Source organism: Adiantum capillus-veneris, chromosome 16 (genome assembly GCF_014529385.1).
Source record: "Adiantum capillus-veneris isolate H3 chromosome 16, ASM1452938v2, whole genome shotgun sequence".
NCBI classification, from domain to species: domain Eukaryota; kingdom Viridiplantae; phylum Streptophyta; class Polypodiopsida; order Polypodiales; family Pteridaceae; genus Adiantum; species Adiantum capillus-veneris.
This window is the reverse complement of record NC_140946.1, coordinates 23,372,332-23,391,597: the sequence shown is the minus strand read 5'-3', so window position 1 is coordinate 23,391,597 and position 19,266 is coordinate 23,372,332. Positions and strand designations below refer to the sequence as shown.

The 19,266-nt window shown below is 42.7% G+C and overlaps 1 pseudogene; it reads left to right on the top strand.

The window, feature by feature from the left end:
* Nucleotides 1–12,406: 12,406 nt before the first annotated feature.
* Nucleotides 12,407–18,808, top strand: LOC147438714 (uncharacterized; annotated as a pseudogene).
* The last annotated feature ends 458 nt before the right edge of the window (nt 18,809–19,266 follow it).

Below are 19,266 nucleotides of genomic sequence, written 5' to 3'. Positions count from 1 at the left end.
AGTTCTTCTTGTTTATGTGCTTTCGTTTTTGTGACAACAATTTCTCCTTTCAATCTAACCAGTTTGTGCCTTATCTTGGATTCCATTAAGCCAAGGTCCAAATTACAAGGTGAGCTTTTGTGGAAACTTCCATGGTGTGTAATCTCCTTACAGAAAGGTAGTAATCCAATTAGTTCATTTGCCAAAGTTTAACTACCCTTTGAGATTAGCATCCTTGTGATGGTCATCAGAAGATATTGGCTAAAATCACACTAAAATTTGACATTGTTGTACATTAAACCATTTCAAGCGCAACAAACAACACCTACTAGGCAACATGAGAGAAGGCAACGATGCATTACTACATTCTTGTCTAAAAGATACTGCTGTTTTGACATTCGATAAGGAAATGTGGATCAAGTGGACTCAAGATTTGCACTCATAGGGAAAAATCTAAATCTAGTACTATTATGACCCAGAGTAAGGCTATGTGACCCATTATAACTCCACTTTCAAAATTTGGATATTGTTTTAAGTTGCTTTTAGGGTTTAATTTGGGGTTTTGAGGGGGAAAGGCGGGGTGTGTGGTTCACTATACGTAGAACATATATATCGCATGCATTCAAGGACTATTTATAAAAACCCTTAGGTGTGAATTTTTACCAATAAAAGGGACTCTTTTCTTATTCAATTTGTACTTTTTTTTGAAGATCATTTTTTCAACACCCTTTTGTATTTGAAAATGTAAGAAAATATATAAAACAATAATGAGGCTACTATTGAACCCACATGATGGACAATTTTTAGTGTAGTGAAACACCCCACCCCGCCCCCCCACCCCCCAATCTAAGGGTTTAATTAAATGCATGGATGGCGGCTCTTAACTAATAGTGGTACTATATTCGCACATATACTAATTTAATGTTTGAATATTTTCTTCCTCTTTCCCCTCTCTCTTTCTCTCTCTCTCTCTCTCTCTCTCTCTCACACACACACACACACACACACACACACACATCAAATCCAACTCAAATTGAGAGAGAGCTTTTCTTGCATTTCAAATAGGTATATCCCATCCAACATTATGTCCCTTTAGCTACCATGTCTGACGGAGTATGTGACTGCACTCAAACTTGGATGTGAGTTGCCACAAAAATGCCACACACGATAGTGCAGTTTTTAAAATCCCAATCTCTTCCTTGGCTTTGATAATATGGACAATTCTTGCAATTTTCTTTTGTATAAAATTTAAAGTATGCCATGCCTCACAAAGTCTGCGAACATAAGTGGCATACACTTTGTAAGTAAACAGTCATAAAACATAATTCTAAGTGCACGACGTGAGGATTACCAAAATCAAACCTCAATCCTATTTTATTCGTTTGAAACAACTGTAGAGCCAAAAGTGTTGCTTGATACAATACAATGAGTACATAGAGCGACTCGTTTTATTATACAATGCTACGTTCTTTATTATATTCATTTTACAAAAGACTCCTATGAATCTGATGCTCCCCTGTATGAGCAGAGGACCTTACTTTCGAAAAGAACTCAAGCGGATTTGAACTCAGGTTCTTCAGCAAACTCGTCATTAAGGGTCTCAAACCTAACCACATGCACCAAGACCCTGAGCTGCTACTTCTGCAATCGCTTCATTAACTCTGTTTAAAAAAACTAGGAAACTTACTCATGCCTCAGCATCTAGTTTTGCGCCCCCACCCCCGCCCCCCCCCCCTCCCCTCTCTCGTCACGAAGCTTGAGGCTGCCCCTCCTTGCCTCTACCGTACAAAAGCATATGTTGATCAACGAAAAACTTCTTGTTTAAAAATTGGGAGATAATGTGTTCTCAAATAATTAGATGGCCTACATATAAATGCTCTATAAACAACATGGTATACTTCTCAGGTTCAAAAATCTCATCCCTCCTCACCTCCAAAGATATAATCTATGTTAGAAGATGAAGTAACTAATTGATGTACTTTGTAATGCTAACTTCTCAATAAGTGAATGCAACACTTTCCTTGTGCAGAACACTTGCTTGAGCTTTGGCGGCACCCAAAATACAACCAAAACATTAGAATGGATCAAATTTTGAAAATTTTGTAGGAGTAACACTTTTAAAATCTTCGGCAAATGTTGATCGTGTTTGTTTCTTTCCAAAATATGCAAAGATCCTACCTCCACTTGACCCACCACAAATCTCTTTGTTGTACCATATGGGGAGTCACAAGCCTTGGCCAAGTGACAATTTTCAATTCTTCATTGTCAACCCAACTTGGCTTGCCCAATCCTCTTTCTAGGTTCGAGGAGTATCCAAACACTTGTGTTTTATGAACTCTTGCATCTGGTTCATCATCTTCTTGATAAAGAAGTAGATAGAGGGGAGAGTCATGTGGAACTTAGCTTGAAGGATAGAAAGAACTTGCTCCTTCTTCAATTTTTCTTGCTTGTAAGACCCACTTTATTTTCTACTAAAGCTTTATCGTGATGTTTTATCGTGTTTTGTAGAGAGAAGGTGCAAATTCAATGAGAGAAACAAGAGAGAGGAGGACGGTTTTTTTTTGTGCTTAAAGTATTACCGTGACTTTCTTCGCTGTTATTACCGTGCTCATTATCATCGTTATATCCGTTGCCCAAATTTAGTGCCTAAACTTTCAAATTCTAGCCCCCCCCCCCCCCCCCCCCCCCCCCCCCCCCCCCTTTAAATTTTGGTGTTTCCCTCCTCTCAATAAAAATTAAAAAATATTGTATATAATTTTCAAATATAAAAAAGAAGAGAGAGAGAGAGAGAGAGAGAGAGAGAGAGAGAGAGAGAGAAAGAGGGAAGAGAAGGAGGCGGGGGATATTAGATTACACTTGGTTACAACTAAAATAATCATTGTCAATTGATTAACATAATTGAACATATTCTCAAATCTAAAGAGAGGAAGAGGAGGGAGAGAGAGGTGAACAGATTACACAACCAAAAAACTTCATAACTGCAAAATGTTTATGAATCATCTTCCAAAAGATTTCTACATGAAGCATCATCCAATTCTAAGCCCATGACTCCTAAATCAATAAAGAGAGAAATGGAATTGTCGTTTGTGGATGCATTGCCAGCTTCATCATCTTCGAGTTCGTCATCTTCCATCTCATCATCTTCATCATCATGACAATCATCCTCACTAAGACTTGCTACAGTCGGACTTGATTCATCGACCTCCCTCTCCTCTGTTTCCACCTCATTCAAAGTCGAGGTGGAAGAGGGTCGAAGATAGCCTCCAATTCATTAGTGGTTCTCCCCCAAGGTGTTACGGGAATTATGAAGCAAAGTTTTGGTTGGAGTATTGCTGGGATATAGATGACCTATAAAATAGAAGCTCAAAATGAGTAACATTGGTATAACTAACGCTACAAGTAAATAAGGAAAAAAGGTACATGTCACTCATCTGCTCACAATTGTGCAGTAAAACTAAATTGTCATACCTCCTTGTGTGATGCACACTAGAGTCCACCATGTAGAGGCCATTCTAATGTCTTCTAGACACATTTGCAAGCCACTTGCACTGGAAGATGAAGCTATGAAAGGTTCCAAAATTAACCTTTAGTATCCTTTCAATAGTTCCGCAGTACCTGGCTTCATCACCGTCTATATCAAAGTTGCCCATGATGGCACAATCCCTGGTGGTTTTACGCTCATCGATGTGGCGCGTACGAAAGTGACCACCCTTTGACCACGTAGAGTTAAAAGAAAGGTATTACAAATTACAGAAATATATTAATTTATCAAATACATATTAAAGATAATTTCAAGAAATAGTGAGACAATATGGTTTAGGTATATGAGTACTCTACCTTTGGTATGCAGCCTCGTGCATACTCCCATTCTTTGTTGGTGATGTCTTCTCCGCGCGCTTTTGCCTCGATCATTCTCTCATGAATCCACTCTACACTAATAAGATCTGGGAAACATGCAAGGTGTCTAAGCACTGGGTGTGCCCTCCTTCTTCCATGTGCTTGTTTCCATGCTTCCCTCTCTTGCAAACGCCTTGCCTTTGCCACTGTCCACAAGTCCACCCACTTGGTCATAATCTTTGCATTGAGAATGCAAAAGTTATTGACCACTCGAGATAGATTCATATCCATGTTAAGTAGTTTACCCTTTCCACTTGTCAAGTGTGAAGTCATCCTTGCATCTTCCTCATCTCACCACATGCAAGGCATTGAAGGATCAACTTGTGCCAGATACTCTGATATGTAAACAAATGCCTCTTGAACAATCCACCCTTCGGCCATACATGCCTCTGGTTGAGATCGTAGCCGCACAAAATCTTTGAGAGCATCAGGTGCGACTTGGAAATTGACTGTGATAATTACCTCGGTGACTTGAGTTATCCGATTCTCAAAGTAGAATAGTGTTGATTCTCTATTGTGTAGAGCTCCTTCCATCTTGTTGTTGTGGGTTGGTTGTAGGTTGCGGACATGGTATCGACCTTCTCCTTCTTCTTCTTGGCACTCGGCCTATGTATATCGACTAGGTTTGGTGTGTTGGTTGACTCTCCCACTGCAAATCGATTACCGTTACGCCTGGCACTCGAGCTTCGATGGAGATGCGGAGTTCGTCTAGTTGTGCTTGGAGCTCTTCTTCTTCTGTCATCCAGTTAGCAAATCTTGCTAGCCATTCAGCCATTCACAATAGTTTAGGGGTTTCAGTCTTGTAAACTGAAGGGTTTCATGAAAAGATCCTCCATGGGGGCACCAAATGACGGGAGCAAAGCGAACCCCGAACCCCGACGGCCTCTAAAACACCGGGGACCGAATGGCGCACCTCGAGCGTGTCACGGTAAAGCAAACAGGGGACACCACCTAGCTTTGAGCGGCTAGGACACAAACAACACACCACCATAACAAAGTTTTCATCCAAGAGAGATGGATGCTTGGGAGTAATGGTGAAGAGGAAGGGGATGAGATCAAGTTAGAGAGAGAGAGAGAGAGAGAGAGAGAGAGAGAGAGAGAGAGAGAGTATAGCGTCTTAGTACTTAGGCACCATAGAAGGATGGCGAATCTGCACACCCTTCACACATACACAAGCTCACTCCAAACACAAGACCAGGTGGCGATTCCGCACACCTCACATGGGCAAAACATTGCAAGAAACATACTCACAAAACCTCAAGCTTTATTTAGAGATAAGGTGATGAAATGGGGAGCATAGGGTAGGGGAAAGAGAAGGGAGAGAGTGGTAGAGCACATGGCGGATAGGTGGGAGATGATGGTGAAGACTCGCACAAGGGTTATGGCCATCATCCTTCAGTTAGTTGCCCTTCATCTTCCATAGCCCAAGGGTGTAGAGGTCATGCTCAAGTCGAGCATGGTGACTGCGGTGATGGTGATGGTGTGGGTGTGTGTGTGTGTGTGCGCTAGGCACAAACAGTGCATAGTGTACTATCTGGTGATGTTGTGTGTGTCCTTAGTGTGATGGTGACCCCTCTTTATATAGGGGATTAGGGGGAGGATTTCTAGAATTTCAGAAATCAAGAAATTATTATCTGCACCGGCCATGTGACTGTGGGCCCCACTTGTCTGGCTGTGTGTATATGCGCCAGAACAGCAGTCTCATGAGAAAGAGACTAAGAGAGAGAGATGGGTTGATGAGAAAAGTGAGTGAGATGGAAAATAAGTAATTACAAGAGGGAAGAGAGAGGAGTGTGTACAGAGGTAAATTTGTGTGCAAATGTGTGTGTACACTAGAAAAATCCGGTAACCATCATGTAAAGGTGGGTCTGTGGGCACCTTTTTCAGTAGAACTGAGTGTGTGTGAGTGTGGGGGAGGCCATCTGGCTACAAGACAAGAGAGATTTTGAATTTTAGAGAGAGAGGGGGGTATTTGGATCATGGGAGAGTGTAGGAGAGAGAAAAAAGGGGGTGGGGTCTGCTATTTTGGAAGATAAGAGAGGTGGCATGTGACAAAGAAGGTATTATTGGTGAGGATAGGGGTGGGGTAGCTTGAGGGGAGAGAGAAAGGAAAAAGGAAAAGGGGAAGAGAGAGGGGGTTGACCTTTCGAGTGGAGGAGAAGAAAAGGGACACACGGTGGGGCAACAATGAAGAAAAACGAGGCAGGTTGGGGATGGGCTACCCCGCAGGCACGAGGTGGCCTATTCTACCTTTCTTACTTATTTACATACTCATACTTTATTTTTTTCTTACTTTTCCAATGCCTTTTATCACTCCCTCCCTAAGAGGGGTTTCCATGGGGTGGGGAAGAGAGAAGAGGGGTATGGGAGCCTGGCTTGTGAAAAGCCCCCATCAGTGCATATGGAGAACTACATTAGTTACCTGTTCCCACCATAAGTTCACTTGACTGGGAAGCTCCCGATGGATGTACTTTATCAAGCTTCAAATCCAAGATCAAAGAAGACATCCTTAAAGCTATGTCTTCGGGCAGGATATCAAGAAGGATTAAAGTTCAATGGTTCTTGCCTATACATGTATTTGTGGCATGTTTCAAAACAATGGACTTGCAGAGGACAAGGACGATGTGGATTAATAGAAGACTTTCTATGATTGAACTGGATAATGTACTTGGAGATGGATGGAGCACCAAAGAAACTTCCATAATGGTGCTAATATTAGTTGTAGAGTAAGCCCAAATTCTATGTCTATCTTATATCAATTATGTCGTCAATCATTAGTTCTGGGCTACAACTATAGGAGATGGAGAAGCAAATTAGGTAGCTGGGTTGCTCTCGACTCTGAGAAAAATTGTCCAACGTTTGAACTAAAGGTCACAGTCCATACACACACCGAGTATAGTAGCGTGATAGTAACAACAAATTGGAGACTAGATGATGCTAGAGAATCACTTGAGTTTCTTGATGGAAAATCTCCTGAGTATAGGTTCAAAGTGGATGACATTGTGGTGAGCACAAGGATGGAGAATTCAACCTCTTGCATCACATGCCTTCCCCCAAAAAGAGTTGTATTTGAGCCACTTGCAAAGACTTGAAAAAACAAGTTCAATATTGTAATCATTTTTCAAATATATTTATCTTTTCTCTACCTTATTGTGAACATTATTTATGTTGTTTTAAACTTACATGACATCATGGTACGCATTTAAGAATCGATAGTTGGTATCAAGTATTTGAAGTACAAAGGGTATATATATGTTCGTATGGACAAAATGAACAAAAGTGCACATAGCTTTTGTGAAGTAATCAACCATGAAACTCCACTTTTCTTTTTGCCTGAGAGGATTCTGCATCCTCAGAGACCCTTTTTCTTTTGTGTTCAGAAGGGGGTGAAAGTTCAGGAGTGGGTGATGGTGATGACTTGGGCTCCTCAGGGCTTGGCACGGGTGATGATTGGCAGGGGTTGGTGCTTTGGGATCCTCAGGGCTTGGCACGGGTGACTTGGCAGGGGTTGGAGCTTTGGGCTCCTGAGGAGTGGCTGGCTTGGGTGACTTGGCAACCTTCTTTGGCAGCATGAATGGTAGCTTGAAAGGTGAGCTAGGTGCCTCCCGTCTACTGTTCTTTAAGTGTACAACGCTTTTGAACCTTGAATTTCAATGGTGAGTGGAATGGATGGCCCTTTGTATCTGCTCTTTTTTTTGCAGGGCTCTTCTTCTTGGTGGGACTCTTCCCCTTGGCAGGAATCTTCTTGGCATGGGTCTTCTTTGTAGGACTCTTCTTGTGATCCTTTTTCTTTGTATGGATATTCTTTGGATGACTTTTATTCTTCTGATCCTTTTTCTTTGCATCCAAACCTTTAGTGGCTCTACCTTTCTTTGGTGGCAGATTCTAGATCATTTCGATTTATTGATCTGTCCAAAACCATAGAAACAGCCTTCTCTCTCACCCACGTGACCCAAGACTCTGGATAGTCATGCAACGAAAAAAAATAGAAAAAGGAATTAAAGGACATGAGTACATACATACATAGTTAAGACATCAAAATAAATACATGAGCCACACACTTACAGTGAGTGTAGTCATCCGGCACCTTGACTCAAGATATCTCCATGCATTGGCAAGCACCCTCCATCCACAAGATGTTGAGTCTATCTGTAAAGGCACTTTTTGATTGTAGTACTTGAAAGCTTCTATATTGTTATCCTTATTTGTGGTACTCAGGTGACCAACAATAAGTTTGGCAGCACTGCAAGAAGACATTGAATCAAAAAGCTACTAATAGAAAACAATGGGCCATCAAGCATAGATCATACTTCATACTTACAGTTTACTTCTCCCATGGATACTTGACAATGAATTCATTAATATACACTATGACATTTGGAGCACATTATTGCTCAGATAGACAAAGGAAAAGTTCAAGTCAAAAAATCTCGGGAGCGGTAATGCTGGAGTCAATACTCGCGGTAATGGTCCTTCAGCAATGCTCGCGGTAATCGGCCCGGCTACATTTCCACGTCTATTTTCGTCGTATTTACTGCTAGTATTACCGCGACCATTTCCGCACACGCGAGTATTTTTTTTAAAAAAAGCAGATGACCATTTGGATGGTCATTTGCCTTTTTTTTTTCCTATACATTTAATAAATAAAAAAACAACAATTTCATTGCACCAAAACTTTGGACCAAAATCAAATGTTTAATTATATTGGAGAAACTGTTCATTACAAAATTGCCCAAATAGGCGATGCATGGCGGCTATACAACTGTGGACAAAAGAAGACTTTGGGCCAAAATCAAGTGTTTAATTATATTGGATATTACAAAATTGCCCAAATAGGCGATACATGGGGGCTATACAATTGTGGCGAAAAGAAGACGTGCGGGCCCAAAGACACTTGGAGGATTGAGCTACTCGGATCCTGGGACCTCTTGAGGGACTCCTTGAATCTGGAAAAGAAAAAAACAACAAAACCTTTAATTAATACAAATGGATACATAAAGCTGCATGCAATGATTTTTAAAAAAAAGTTCACACTTACAGGTTGTAGTGTACGACATGCATTTTCAAATTCTTCGTGGTTGATTTTGTTGTTTTCATACAGCCAGCAACATGTTTGATATTCGGAGTGGCTCTCTCTGTATCTCTGGATCTCTCGGCTTGGACGGGTCATAGTAATATTTTGTTGTATATCAATTAAAAAATATCACAAACCTAACCTTATTACCACAAATTAAATCAATTCAAATGAAAATACGCACACTCACAAATTTATCTTTCCATGCTGCTTTTCCGCCCGAGCCGTAATGCGTGGGCGTTTGCTGCGCCCTCGCCTCCACCTGCCGAGTGTGCGCCCTAGCACCTGCCGCTCTCTCATCCTCCAGCTCGCCCTGGGATTTCTCCCACTCCTCGTCGTGAACATTTCCAGGGCGATAGTTGTGACCCTCAGATTCAAATGTTCGCTTTGCCGCCCTCCGCACACTGGTTCTTATTTTTCAAGAAATTCTTGATGTATTCCTTGAGCCACTGCCTGGAGAACTCTTCCACTTGTGGATTAGGGAACCGCATGAGCAATGTCGTGTGAATGTACGTCAAGTCGGTTGGGTCCTGATCTTTGAAAGATTTAAAGCAATCTTGGTATGTCGAGTGGATCAGCTGGTTAAGGTGCCCTCGAAATGTCCTCCCCAAAGAGGAACCTAGATCCACCTCCCCCCCTCGATGTATATAATAGTAGTAGTCACGAGCGTCCGGGGCGGGCGCATCGCGGTCCTCATCCTCATGTGGAGCTCCAAGGGGTGAGCGAGGAGGTCGGGGTGTAAGAGGAGGTGAATCTGTAGCACTGCCCCCTCCACCACCAAAGCAGCACGAGCCACTACCTCGACGAGAGCGTGAGCCACTACTACGGGAAGAGTGCTAGCCACCCGAAGAGCACTGGCCCGAGCCCGAACTGCTGGGTGGTGTAGGCGACGGATAACTCAACGGTGCGGGCGTGGATCGCTGCGAATGCAAGGTGGAGGGAGCTACGGGTGACGGGAAAGTCAAGGGTAAGGTGGAGGGAGGCCCACTGGGAGGCACACTCTCCACGATTGGAGTGCCGGCGCCCGGTGTCGCAAGCGGTGAGAGCCCATAGGCAGCCAACTGTGCTGGTGTGTACCGCCCTCGAAGACTCTGCTGCGAGGATAGCCACTCTTCCTGGGCATGGTATGCCCTCTCCAGGTCGGGGTCGTGTACTGCATCTCGGAACCATCGAAAGCCGAAGTTGGATTGTGACTGGTGGGAGGAAGACTGCAAGTAGTAAGCATCACAAGCGTCCTCGTAAGAGAGGCCCTTGGTGAGAGAAGCCCTCGGCGAGAAAGTCCTCTATGGATCGATAGCCGGGCGTGGAAGAGGATGCCATATCCTACAATTTCACAAAAAAAGGGACCCTAATTAACATTGAATTGTAATCAAAGTGAGATTCTTTATTGCATAGGATTCCTCCTTGGATAGGATTCCTCCATGCATAGGATTCCTTTTATCTCCTATTTAAGAAATGGTTTATGTGCTTATTTTTTTGCATCCATTTAGTGTGTGTGTGTGTGTGCTTCTAAATAAACTATTGTGTGCGTGCATTAGTGTGTGGCAAAGAAATTAATCTAGTGTGTGGGTGTTGGACCTTAATCTACCGTTGGGTTTCTCGGTGACCATTGGGGTCTCAATCAGCTTTATCGGACACCCACATGGAGGTATGTTTTGGTATGTTAATGCTAATGGAGGTATGTTTTGGTATGTTAATGCATACCCAAGCACACACTAATGCAAGCCTTAGTGTGTGTGTATATAATGCATGCATTGTGCCTAAAATAGTGTGTGAAAACACACTAATTAGTGCACAAGCACACACTAATGCAAGCATTAGTGTGTGCTAGAGAGGTATGCACACACTAACGCTTGCATTAGTGTGTGCTTGGGCACAAATTAGTGTGTGGAAACACACTAATGCATGCACACACTAATGCATGCACACACTAATGCTTGCATTAGTGTGTGATTGGGCACAAATTAGTGTGTGGAAACACACTAATTCTTGCATTAGTGTGTGTGTGTGTGTATAATGCATGCATTGTGCCTAAAATAGTGTGTGAAAACACACTTATTAGTGCACAAGCACACACTAATGCAAGCATTAGTGTGTGCCAGACAGGCATGCACACACTAACGCTTGCATTAGTGTGTGCTTGGGCACAAATTAGTGTGTGGAAACACACGAATGCATGCACACACTAATGCTTGCATTAGTGTATGTGTGTGTATAATGCATGCATTGTGCCTAAAATAGTGTGTGAAAACACACTAATTAGTGCACAAGCACACACTAATGCAAGCATTAGTGTGTGCTAGAGAGGTATGCACACACTAACGCTTGCATTAGTGTGTGCTTGGGCACAAATTAGTGTGTGGAAACTAACTAGTGCGGCATTAGTGCTTGGACACAAATTAGTGTGTAGAAACTAGCTAGTGCGGCATTAGTGAATCCTTAGTGTGTGTATAATGCATGCACACACTAATACGGGCGTTAGTGTGTGTATAATGCATGCACACACTAATACGGGCATTAGTGTGTAATTTGTGCAAGCATTAGTGTGTAAAAACTAACTAGTGCGGCATTAGTGTGAAATTTGTGCACAAAATAGTATGTAAAAACTAACTAATGCATGCACACACTAATGCTTGCATTAGTATGTGATTGTGCACAAATTAGTGTGTGTAAACACACTAATCTGTGCTAAATCACACACTAATGCAAGCATTAGTGTGTGTGTATAATGCATGCACACACTAATGCTTGCATTAGCGTGTGCTTGTGCATGCGTTAGTGTGTTTACACACTAATTCATGCACAAGCACACCCTAATGCAAGCATTAGTGTGTGGTTGTAACACATGCATGCACTAATGTGGGCATTAGTGTGTGTACAATGCATTAGTGTGTGTAAACACACTAATTTGTGCTAAATCACACACTAATGCAAGCATTAGTGTGTGTGTATAATGCATGCACACACTAATGCTTGCATTAGCATGTGCATAAGTGCATTTACACACTAATTTCTGAACAAGCACACCCTAATGCAAGCATTAGTGTGTTCTTGCAACGCATGCACACACTAAGGCAAGCATTAGTGTGTGTAAACACACTAATTTGTGCTAAATCACACACTAATGCAAGCATCAGTGTGTGTTTGTGCATGCATTAGTGTGTTTACACACTAATTCATGCACAAGCACACCTTAATGCAAGTAATAGTGTGTGCTTGTAACGCATGCATGCACTAATGCACAAAATTGTGTGTGTGTGCGTGTGTGTGTACAATGTGTGTGTGCATGTTAGTGCATGTGTGTGTATGCATTGTGCGTGTGTGCAATGTGTATGCATTGTGTGTGTGTGTGTGTGTGTGTGTGTGTGTGTATGTGTTGGTGTGTGTGTGTGTAGAAGAACGAGAAGAAAGAGAGAGATTTTGAGCACTTACATTCGTGACCTCGATCGTTTGGAAATGGTGGGGATGGAGATGAAGAGAGTAATAGAGGTTGGAGATGGAGAGGGAGAAGGAGAGAGAGCTTGGAGATGGAGAGGGAAACAGGCCTGCGCAGAAGAGGAGGTCGTTTTTGAATTTTTGGCATTCAATTTCGTGGGGACACGCAGGTGCCCCCTTTATATAAAAAAATTTGTAGGGAGTTTTACCGCGAGTATTACCGCGTCGATTACCGCCTGTATTATCGCCAGTATTACCGCGAAAATCTCTGATGAGACATTAAGGTTACGCCTACTCCATGACCTCTTGTACCCACTTCCCCTCTATCTTTAATGAGTGTCAGTCATGTCAGTACCAACATTCTTGATTTTTCTTTTTCTTATTTAGTGTGTGGTTGTGTGTGCAGGACAATTGGGATGACGTGGGTCTGCTGGTTGGCGCAGAACGAACTCAATGGTTGAGCGAGCGATTACCATGTCCATGTACGCGATTTAAGAGTGCAATTGCACGTCTTCGGCGTATATGCTTGGCTCACGTGGATGATTATGGCCTATGGGACGATCCGAGAAAACACGCTCGAATGAAAACTAGCGATCCGAGGGTTTTGGCATCCATTGATGTCGCTCCCCATTGGAATGTGATCGGGGGCGGAGACGGGAGGAGGATGGAAGAGCGATTGCACCAGGAATCAGTCATGGGAGGGGGGTCACACCCGCCGTCCGATGTGGGTGGGTCCACACAAGCGCATGCGCACCCTACATCCACCACATATGGGGATCTCCCCACCACCCCGCCCCACATGGAGGTGGAGGAAGATCATTTGCACAACATGGTTGAGGATATTCTTGCACGTGAGGCGGCGAATGAGTGTGATCCTGAGTGTGCATGTGAAGAAGCCGCCCAAAAAACCAAAGATTCATTGCTAGAGGCAGCACACATCGCTCTTTACGAGGGATGCTCCTACTCCATATTACGAGCGTCTCTTGAGATCTTGAATATTCAAGCAATGTTTGGATGGAGCAATGCAGGGGTCGATGCACTATTGAGGTACGTTTAAGTGTAATAAGTGTTAGTTGTGAGTTTTTTTCGTGGTTATATGCAATAACGAGTGTTCTTTAATTATGTCATAGGCTATTAGGCAAGATGATGCCTAAAGGCAATCATCTTCCAGAAAATCAAAGGAAGGCACGATAGGTGGTGACAGAGCTTGGGATGGACTATGATCTCATACATGCATGTGTCAATGATTGCGTGCTATTCCGCAATGAACATGCAGGGCTTGATGCTTGCCCCGAGTGTGGCAAATCAAGGTACAAAGAGGGAATGCAAGGAACCACAATACCTCGCAAAGTTCTTCATCATTTCCCCCTCATATTCCCCGCATCAAGCACATGTTCAACACCAAAGGAACAAGTGAGCTTCTTACATGGCATATGACAAATCGCTCCACCGATGGGGTTATGAGAGTGCCGCTGACTCGCCGGCATGGCAACACATTGAGCAGACATGGTCGGAGTTTAGAGAAGAGCCTCGTCACTTGAGGCTTGGTCTGGCTAGTGATGGGGTAAACCCATTTGGGCATCGGTTTACCTCATGGAGTACTTGGCCAGTGGTTGTTGTAAACTACAACATTCCACCATGGGAGTCAACCAAGAAGGGGAACATTTTGCTCTCTCTTCTAGTCCCAGGAAAACACAAGGTGAATAACATGGATGTATATTTAGCACCTTTGATTGAAGAGCTTCAAGAGCTTTGGAACGGCATAGATTTTTTTGATGTATCAAGACCGCTTCGTGATCGGCGCACAATGATCAAGTGCATTCTCATGTGGACCATGCATGATTACCCCGGGCTTGGAGAGATTTCAGGTAAGCTTATACTTTGTGACTCTCTTTAATGTCTTTGCATTGGTTACTTATATGCGGTTATGTCTTTTGGTTTTGTAGGACTATCAACATCTGGACATAGGGCATGCCCAACTTGTGGACCCTCACTCGTGACAGAGAGACCCGCTCTACTTGGTAAGGTGATATACCCCAATAACCATCGCTTCTTGCCACCCGCACATCCATCTTATGCTCCACCGTGCAATGGGATGGAGCCACTCCATTGGACCGTGGCCGATTGGGCAAGACATTGAAACGAGCATCACAACACATTGCCTCCTCCCAATGATCCACCTACGGGTATGTCTAGGTACTCTATTTTCTTATCACTACCCTATTGGGCTTCATTAAAAATCCAACACCTATTGGATCCAATGCATGTGTTCAAAAATGTTGGGCAAGCTATATGGGATCACATAGTAGGCAAGAAAGATTCATTGGGGGCTAGAGAGGACATGAGGGCCATAAGGAGGCTTCCTCCTTCGGCCACACCTCGCATGGGGCCTCGGGGGAAGATGGTTCTTCCAAAGGCACCTTGGATTCTATCAAGGGTGGATCAAGAGCGGATGAAACAAGTCATTGCATCCATCCGTACTCCAACAGGTTATATGCATTCGCTCAAGGGTGCCTTCACTAAAACTAAGAAAGAAGGATCCACACAACTGTATGGGCTCAAATCCCATGATTGGCACAAGATTCTTCAGGTAATGTGTGTGTGTGTGTATGTGGTTTAGGGTTCTGGATACTAAAAAGTCTTTTTGTTTGTGCAATAGTTTGTGCTTCCAATTAGCATTAGTGGATTTGCGGACATGAATATAAAGACTGCAATATTCAAGGTGGGAGAAGTTGTCAGGTATAGAACATTTGATCCTCCTCCTAAACTTTACTTTGAAGACTAACTTTACTATGAAGATTATGAAGGTTTTTTGGTTACAAGTTTGTGAGTTCCAAAGAAATCAAAGTTTCAGCCATTCCAACAGCTCGACTTCTGGCGATTGAAGAAACTTGTGCTATTGAGGATGCATTCCCATGTTCTATCCTTATTAGCCAAGTTCACCTATTGCTCCATCTTCTTGAGGAGATAGCCATTTGTGGTGTGGTTCACTCCAGGTGGATGCTCTTTCTTGAGAGGTTCCTAAAGACCTTGAAAGACTTTGTAAGGCTACGATCACAACCAGAGGTATTTATTGATCTTAAGCCTTAAACCTTATTAGTGTTGGATTGTATTCACAATGCTTTTTATTGGTTACTTAAATCACTAATGGTTTCATGTACATGTGTTCAGGTAATCATGGTAGAGGGTTGGATTGTACAAGAGGATTTTGTGTATGTCTCTCAATATCTTTTCACAATAGACCCATCATTGCCTCGTTTAAAGACGGAGGAAGAGGATCCAAAAAAACACGCAAACATTCCAAGTGGGAAAGGTTCTCTCTTGATTTTGGATAGGGAATTTCAAGACATAGTCAACAACCATTGTCTACTCAATGCTCCCATCATGGGCAAATGGGTGGATATGTATGTGGAGGTGCGTACAACGAGAGAAAGGGAGAGGGAAGCATGGAAGAGGTCGCATGGTGGTAGGCGAGAACCTCCCTTTCCTAAAGATCTTGCCAAATAACCTGATCTAATTCCAGTTGGGTGGATACACAATGCCATGACCAAGGCCAAGGCACAAGGAGAACAAATAAGCCCTAAAGAATGGGAGTACGCGCGAGGATGTCTACCAAGGGTAATATACTCAATGTGTTTAGTGTGTGTGTGTGTGTCACCTCTCTCTCTCTCTCATCTATCTTGATTGGTTTTTGCAGGCCTTCACATTCAACTCTATGTGGTCCAAAGGACGTCATTTTCGAACCCGCAAGATAGATGAGCGTCGAACCACTCACGATAGTGGAGTTATGGGCCAACTTTGACATGAGAACACAAGAGGTGAGGGAATGTGGAACAATAGAGAGGATAATCAAAGTGGATTTCAGAACATTTCACAAATATCTCTTTGACTGCCGATGGTTTGCGGGTGAGGTTAAGAGACATGAGAATGGACTCTATATGGTAGACTCCGGGCAATTTCATCGCGGGAAGACCGACAACTTGGTGCAACCTAGTAGTTGTGAGCAGGTAAAGTCCATGTGCAACTCACTAAAACATTATATGATACATACAAAACTACATTCATGTTGTTGTTTGCTCTATGACCTACAGGTGTTTTATGTGCCTTGTATGTATCAAAGACGACTATGGTATGTTATTCCAGTCACACCACGGAGCAGCTCTATCTTTGCAACTACGAACATAGAGACTTTGGCAGATCCCACCATACCATCTCAAGAAGACGCCAATGACGATGATGCAGTTGAGGTCGAGGAGAGCTAACCATTCCCAATAACCAACCATAGTGAGGAGGAGGACGAGGATGGAGAGGATGATGATGATTCAATAGGAGAGGCTGTAGAGGATGAATCAATAGATTTATTTGTTGATTTAGCTACCATGGGGTTGGACATGGATGTAAGCACTTGTAGAGATCTCTTGGAGGATGCAAATTAATAAATATCTTTTGGATTTTGACTTCTTTCTCTACTTATGCTGTACAAAAGGGCTATTTGTTTATGAACGCAAGACAATACAATTTGATCATCATTCGCTTGCCATTTCCATATGAATGCATAGTTGACATAAGATTTTGAGGTGGAAACAAAATATTTTTGTTTATATAGATGAGGCAAGCAAAGAAAATAGAGGTACTAAAAATCCCAATGAGAATGGGATTTCTTACACTCCTTGCAAAAAGGGGGTGACAATACAATTTTGATCATCGTTCGCTTGCCATTTCCATATGAATGCATAGTTGACATAAGATTTTGAGGTGGAAACAAAATATTTTTTGATATAGAATCTCATGGAGTACAAATGAGTAGAGTAGGAGAATCATACCAATAGATGAGGCAAGCAAAGATAAGAGAGGTACTAAAAATCCCAATGAGAATGGGATTTCTTACACTCCATGCAAAAAGGGGGTACCAATTTCTGAAAAGTAACAAAATAGAATAGGATTTATAGAAAGGGAAAAGTGGGAGAGGAATGGGCAACGTGGATTCTCTTTTCCTGTTGCGGTAATATGGGCGGTTATTATTGCGGTAATGCTCGTAAAAAATTCGGGAAACGCGCAGACGGGTCTGCACCATTCAATCTCTCTCTTTCTTGAAGCTCTCTTTCTCCTCTTATGCGGTAATGTTGTGCGGTAACATCAACATTCTCCCATAGTGATAATATCTTTCTCCAAAAGATTGAAGATAATAAGACTCCAATGTCCTCTACAAAAAATAACAATTAGCTAGGAATACCACAAAATGTTAAAAATAACATGTAAGGAGTTAAGATTTACCCTTCAACATAGGGGTATATTATGTAATTGCAGGTCAGCATGTTAAAATCTTCAAAAAAACTTGAAAGGGTTCCTTGCTTGTTAAAAAGGAACTGTGTCAGTAGAGGGTCAAGTATGGAAATTTGCATAGCTAGAGCCTCTAGAAGATTCCTCATAAGACACGTGAAAAAGAAAACACACCCCCCAATGAGGCCCTTGTGCCTGCCTTGCACATGCACTAAGAATTAGCAAAGGAGCAACACATACATGAGACAGATAAAGAGCACAGTGTCACCAAGCTCAATGTTGGGATTTACAAGCATACTTGTGTCTTGAGGGAATATGTCCAAGTACGCCTCAGTATCTCCAAACAAGGAGACATCCACCACCATTTGGTTTGTAACTTTTTCATAAAGAAGAGAGTTGGATGCTCTTAAAATTTCTTCTTGATCTTTAAGGATAGCATCCTCTGATATCATGTCTTGCTCCCTCTCAACCTCCTTTCCTGCTTTGATATCCTGGGCCTTTCTTGTCTCATACTCATGTGTAACATCCTCAATGACAACCCCTGAATCTTTCTGCTGCCTGGAAGAAGGGATATTTAAAATTTGGAAGGCTCTAAGATACTCACTAGGAATAAGCTAAAGAGCCTTATCAAACTTGTACCTCAGCCTTGACACAAGCACAAATCTTTGCTCATAAGTGTGACCCTGTGAGCAAATGCAGCTGCAATGTAGCTATCATTCATAAAGTCCATGAGAAAATTCTCAACATCTTCCTGAAGGCATATGAGAGCTTGAGATTGCCACCTTACTGAGACAAAAGTTTTGATATTCATCATGCTTACAAGTCTATCTAATATCTCTTTGACAACTCTCATGAAAGATAGCTTTGGAATCAGTAGACAAGTAGACTATTGTGCTTTTCTTATTTCTCTTAAAGATTTGACCCGATAATTCAACCTTTTTCTAGCGGTGGGCCTCTGACGAGGTACTGGAGGAGGTGGTTTCTCTGGATCCTTCTCTAAATCATCTTTTTCTGGATCATTTGGGGCTTGTTAGACTTTCGTTGCATCTGCTTCGTCCTCGCCATTTGGGTCACAAAACACCGCACGACGCGATAGATGGGTCACCCACAATCTACAAGCTGTCCCTATCGCGCCGTATGTGAAGAAAATGATTTTGGATAAGAATCATGGAGAGACACCTACACGACGCGATAGCCGGGTCACCCGCACTCTAGAATATGTCCATATCACGTTGTATGTGAAGCTTTGGACCTTTCCAATAAATCAAGAGAGAAGACCTGCACGACGCGATAACCGGCTCACCCACACTCTAGAACATGTCCGTATCGCGTCGTATGTGAAGCCTTTTGGTTCACCCACATCCTAGAATAGGGCAGGATCGCGTCGTATGTGAAGCTGTTAAGCCTTGACAATGAATCAATGGACACATGCACGACGATAGCCCGGTCACCCACATGCTAGAACATATCCGAGTCGTGTCGTATGTAAAGATGCTGATCTTGGCAATGGAAATGGAAGGACAACCGCACGGTGCAATAGCTTGGCCACCCACTGTCTAGCACTTGATCGTATCACGTCGTACGACATAGAAATAAGAAAC